This window comes from Carlito syrichta, unplaced genomic scaffold (genome assembly GCF_000164805.1).
Source record: "Carlito syrichta isolate Samal-C Ts95f unplaced genomic scaffold, Tarsius_syrichta-2.0.1 Scaffold303678, whole genome shotgun sequence".
Classification (NCBI taxonomy): domain Eukaryota; kingdom Metazoa; phylum Chordata; class Mammalia; order Primates; family Tarsiidae; genus Carlito; species Carlito syrichta.
The window spans coordinates 150213-156393 of NW_007247774.1; the positions used below are offsets into that span (position 1 = coordinate 150213).

Here is a 6181-nt window from a genome sequence, read left to right on the forward strand (position 1 = left end):
GGAGACAGAGGCAAGAGGATTGTCTGAGCCCAGAGGTTTGAGACCAGCCTGGGCAACTTGGTGAGACCTCATCTCTACAACAAATCAAAAAACTAGTCAGGTGTGGTGGCATGCACCTAAAGTTCCCGTTACTTGGAAGGCTGAGATGGAAGGATCGCCTAAGCCCAGCAAGTGGAGGCTGCAGTGACCGTGAGTGTGCCACTGCACTCCAGCCTGGGCAAGAGAGTGAGACTCTGACTCAAAAGCAATAAATAAATAAATAATAAGTAGGCTGTGTGGATAACTTTACACTGCTCAAGAAGAGAGTATGTGGTAACAAGTGTACACTGTGTCAGTCTGTTTGCTTACAATACACCTGGACATGAACCCTTCTGCTGCTGGTCTCCTACAAATTACTGTTTTTAATGGCTATCTCTATAATGCCAGTGCCATAGAATGCTATCACAACAAATCCTGTTGGCTTAAAAAAGTTCTGTTGTTCTTCTGAACAGAAATATTTTCTAAGATTTAGAAGAATACATCCAAGATATCCAGGCAAAGGACAGACTGTCAGTAGGGCTAGATGGCTGGGTAAAACCTGGTGGGTTGTAAGAAGGTTCCTAAGGCTGTGTCAGGAGCAGGAGTGGCACAGCCAGATGACACCAAGCCCGAAGGCAGAACAGGGCACTGGCCATAAGAACAGGGACAGGCAAACCACATGCATGTATGGCAAAGGGGTAGAAGCCACCTGGAACTCTACAAGTGACCCTGAGACAGGAGATATGGTTGGGTATTGGGCTCACAGGTCTTCCTGGTGCCTCAGGATATGGCTACTTTGGAAAAAGAGGGACTTCGATCTGACAACACAGATGTGGCTCTCTGGTTCTTCCCTGGCCCCCTTAGCTCTGAGCCTAACCTCATCAGAACTGAGGTTCAGTTCTACCTTCCCATAGCCCGTCTCATCATCCTTAGTCCCAAAATAGCACATTTGTCACCTATACGCTCTTCTATCTCCTCAGCCCTTACACAGGCAACTACTCGGCCTGGTGGGTTTTCCTCCCAGTGCATCTTTCCATCCTCAGTGCCACCAATACGACACTTATCTCTGGTCTCCCCAGTTCCTTCCTAAAAATGCCAGTGTTGTTATTCTCATTCCCCTTCTCAAATGCTAAACAGAGGAAGGTTTCCCACCTGGAGCTCCTACTCCAGAAGTCCTGTGTAGGTAGTTAATAGAATTACACTCAGCATTTCAGAGTCAACATGGAAATTGTACACTGACTCACATTAAAGCTAAAAACAATATGATAACTTTCCTCATTTGTGTCTAGAATTATATCATGCCAGTGTGAGAACAGTGGTTCTTTCATGTAAGTTAGATCTGCTTTACATCCCTAAGTAATTTGATAGGAAAATGAATTCTTGCTACTGCAGGGTTCAGGTAGATGAAACCTTTAGAAACAAGGGTCCACAGTAAGGAAGGGTCACAGTAAAAGGTGGCCTTGGAACAGACTGTATGACAAAGTCTAGGGTCATTTTAGGCAATTACTTACAAGTAAATCCTCAGCTTGTACGAGTATACTCCAGCTCCCTAAAGAACCAGAGGCCAGAAGTCTGAGAAGAATGGATCCTTTTAGTCCTGGAGGACATGGCTGCAATGAGTTATGATTATGCCACTGCAACCAAGTATGGGCAACAATGTGAGGCTCCTCTAAGTGAAATAAAAATGCAGAAACTTAGGTTTATCCCAGATTCTCATGAATCAGAAGCTGTATTTTAACAAGATACTCAATTCATTGTTGTACACCTTTAAACTTGATATGGATCTTCTAACTCCCTATGAGTTTTCCATCTGACCAATACTACAGTTATTCTGTATCATGTAAATATAGCACTAAAAAATGTACGTGTCTCTGCCATGGCCTTTGCTTATGCCTCGTCTTAGAATCACCTCCTGGCAATGCCCATTGGACAAACACCTAGTCATCCTTCAAGGCCCACTTCAAGTCTTACCTCTTCCATAAACGCTGTCCCCCACCCACTCTGGTCTCCTATAGTGTGTACCCTGACCTTCTTTGCACTGTATCTATTTATGCCCTCCTGGTACAAAGAACTGGAGCATAAACATGTTTGAACCTCTCATGACAGCAAGCATTTTGCACACAGTAGGGAGGTGTGTCCAAATGAGATCAGTTCATATATAAACAAGTGCTCTCAACTGGTCAGACACGCCCACATATTTGCTTTCCGATCTATGAGAAAATGAGTTTTCTCATTTCTCATAAAGAGTAGAAGCTTCAAATTTGAAGTCTGTGAAACCCCTTCCTCTTTTTTTATCTTTCATACTCCTGGCTATTTATTACAAGTTTACAGCAGGTATGGGTGCAGGGGGGTGGGAATTTCCCTGGATTGAAGTCTTGGCATTTCTTCATGATACTATTGATTTCACTTGGCATAAATATAGCACCACCTGACAGTCAGAGGGTTAGCGGAGGAAGCATTGCTTGTTTGCTCTCCTGTTTTCTCTTTATAACCATGGGAAAGGCTAGTGCAGGCCTGGGAAACATTCTATTTTCCTCAAGTTTCCAGAACTGGATCTATTTGATGATATGAAAGATGACTGGAAAACAGAATTTCCAACTATCCTGTACTTAATAATCCCTGACTGATTTGAACATTTCACTATAGGCCAAAAGCAAAATCAAGAACAATAGTAAAATAAATTCCAGATTATCCAGGAAGGGGGAAAAACATGGAGAACTAGGGGAGGGAAGGGAGGATGATCAAGGATTTTATGGATCCCTATGACTAAAACTTCAGATGTGTGTAACATATCAGAATGTATGAAGCACTCTGACATCAACAGATTCACTAATATAAAATCTTTACATGAGTGGGGCCAGCATTCCCTGTTTCTACAGTACAAGACAGTGAGATTCTAAGCCTTTTCCCAGGTCAAGGTCATACTGTTAAGATGGGGGAACCTGGATCTGAACTTTGCATTGTCTGCCTCCAGACCTGGCATCACCCACAATCAATGCTGACATACGCATAGGGAAAAGAATTCCTCTCCCCCCCTACCAAGAGCCTGCCACCCTGGCCTCACCTCTCCCTCTTCAGCCTTGGTCTCAGTGACTCCATCTTCCTTCGGCCCCTCCCTGCCCATCCACAGCAATCCCCACCTCCACTCAGGCTGGAGCCACCAGGCAGCCTAAAGTGGAACGGCCCTGCCCTGCTCCAAGCCCCCCATCTGCCTAGCCCTCTACACACTCAGCCTCACCACCGTCATCTGCCGTGAGACCAATGGCACCGATATTATTGATGCCCTTTATCTGATTTATTAAGCCCACAAAAAGACTCAAGACCCTCAGAATTCTACATTTCCCAGACTCTAAAATGAATACAGCTCTGACATACCCCCTCCAGCCCCCATCTCCTAGTCCTCCCCAGCAACTGATATTTTCTCTAGACTTAGTCATCAGCAAGATCCCCTATCTTGCTCACTTCCTAAAAGTTCTTGTCACCTATTTGTTCTAACTTATGCATTCTCAATGGGGCTCTCATTTCACTCTCAAGGGTGGAATGGCTCCTTGGAGAAAGATAGAAAAAAATCTCAAATATTGCAATTTTTATCTAACCTGAACCTACCCGACAAAATCTTATTCCTCAGCAATTTAAATTCAGGGAGAAAGGGTAGGAACAAAATGTCTTAAAAAGGCCAGATGGGGAAGCCTAATGAAAAACAGGCCAAGAGGCACTGCTATAATTGAAACACAGTGGTCTCCTGAGGAGATATGCTTTCCCTGCAGGTCTTTGGAGTGGCTGCTTTCTCTCCACAGCCCTCAAACCTCTGGCCTAGCGCGGGGCTGGGTGATCACCTTACTCTTCATTGCGGAGTCTATTTCCTTCCCCCAATTCCTAACCTCTCCCAGCTCTGAGTATAACATCAGCCTTTGCCACCTCTGCCCATCTGTGTTGTGATCATCTTCCAAACCCCAAGTCCCAATCTGACCCTCTTCTTGGAAGGTATTAATACTAGCCACTGGCTCACTACTATCCTCCAACTTTATGCCTGGTGTGGATCTTAATGATTTCAATATTCATCTGTTAATCTCTCCAGTACTCTGGCCTCTCCGTTATTTGATATCCTCTCCTTCAATGATCTTGTCCTTCAACCTAAGAAGCTCAGAACTGAAAAATTCTAGAAAAACCCTCACACTACCTTGCCTTTCACTCCCTTGCCTGTTCTCCAAGTTGAATCATTAACCATAACTGTAACTTCTCCATATGCTTAATTTCAAGCTCCCCTCTCTGACAACCACCTCCTATCTGTCTAGCTCACATCTTGTACTCAACACCAAGAAATTTTCTTACCACACTGGGCCCTACAATCTATTGATCAAGTTACTGTCCACTGTTCCTCATTCTCCTCTCCTCCCAGCTAAAATCCCATAGGCAATGGTTGCAACCACTCCCTTGCATGTGCTTGTAACTCCAGTGTCCCTTTCTAGCAGTGTCCATTCACTCTGTCCAACATCGTCAGTCCCTTGTTAAGTCCCCAACTTTCTGCCTATGCCATGATAGCACCCACAAAACTAATTATGGCTAGAGAAAGACACAAAATCATGTTGGCTAATATCTCTTTAAACCCATCTGCCAACTGGGCACAGTGGCTCACACCTGTAATCCCAGCACTTTGGGAGGCAGAAGCGAGAGGACTGCCTGAGTCCAGGTGTTCGAGAACAGCCTGGGCAACTTGGCAAGATCTCGTCTCTACAATAAAACAAAAAATTAGCCAGGCGTCGTGGTGCATGCCTGTAGTTCCAGCTGGAAGACTGAGGCGGAAGTGTCACCTGACCCCAGCAGGTCGAGACTGCAGTGGCCATGAGCGTGCCACTGCACTCCAGTTCGGGTGACATAGTAAGACTCCAACTTAAAAAAAAAAAAGTTGATGGCAACAGTCTACTGGAGAAGGAATTATTGATGATTAGCAAAGGGGAAAATTGCTGGGGTGGTGTCCTTGAGCAGATGAGCAGGAAAGGAATGGATAGCACAGGTAGGGCTTGGTTGGGGGTAGGGTTTGAGTGCGTGCATTGGGAGCCTTCTGGATATTGTCTTCTGGTTGTATCTCTCTCCTTTTTCCCCCAATGAAATAGGAAGCCAGGTCATTGGCTGACAGTATGGGGGAGAAAAGCACTGGAGGTGTGAGGAAAGAAAGGAGTAGGAAAGAGTCGCTAGGAGAGTGGGCTAGTGAATGGACTCAGGAGCCACCGCATCTGGCAACAAAATACATTAATTCTTTTATTTAAAAACAAAACTCTTGCTTTCACTATCCCCGCCATTTGCCGTCCTATTACTGTGTTCCAAATTATAGCAAAATTCTTCAAAACAACCACCTCTATTCAGTGTCTTCAGTCCTCTCATGTTTTCCCCATTTATCATGAAAAAGTTCAAACCCACAAGAATGTTGAAACAGTCATATGAATCTCTGTAATATTTTTATTTAGATTCCCCAAAGGGCAGTATTTTGAATATTTACACTCGTGTGCTCTCTCTCTCTCTCTCTATGTATATAATCACCCTACTCCAGAGCCTTTTAACAGTAGCTCTCATGACACTTCAGCTGGGTGCTAGTTATTAAGCTACTGCCCCGCAGTTCCAAACCTGCCTTCTCTCCACTCCTGTGACGCTGGATCTGGGACACTTGGCTTTGCCAGCCGCTCCCTGTTAGCCTCCACCAATAGGGGGAACTAGAGGGAGACTGCAGGCTGGAGGAGGGAGAAGGGACTTGTTCCTTTGTGTATGCTTCCTGTTCCTCTGAGTGTCGTCCAGCAATGCTTCACCACAGCTGCAGCAGGGCCCACAACAGCAGCAGCAGCTGAATTCCATTTGTAGTTTTTTTCACTCACAGAACCAGCTTTACTATGTGACCCTCAGAGACACCAACGCTAGCCAGCATGCCTTCCTCAGAGGTCTGGTCCTGGGTTCACAAGTCTCTCCCTCAAACTCAGGAATGCCAGCACTGGCCAAGCCTTTCCTTGGAGTTTCAGCCCCAAAGGACCCCTTCTCCAAACTCATCAGTGGTTGTCACATTTGACATGGTTGATTATTCCCCCTTCCCTGAAATACTTTCTCATTTGGAAACCACTCTTTTCCTCCTACCTACTGGATGTTTCTTCAGCGCTCTGAACTCCTAAAATGGGGG

At 45.2% G+C, this 6181-nt stretch overlaps 1 protein-coding gene across 1 annotated transcript in view; it reads right to left on the minus strand.

Annotated features, from left to right (window-relative positions):
• The window catches only part of NCAPH (non-SMC condensin I complex subunit H), a 42661-nt gene that overhangs the window by 23810 nt on the left and 12670 nt on the right, over positions 1-6181 (minus strand). The window lies entirely within an intron of this gene.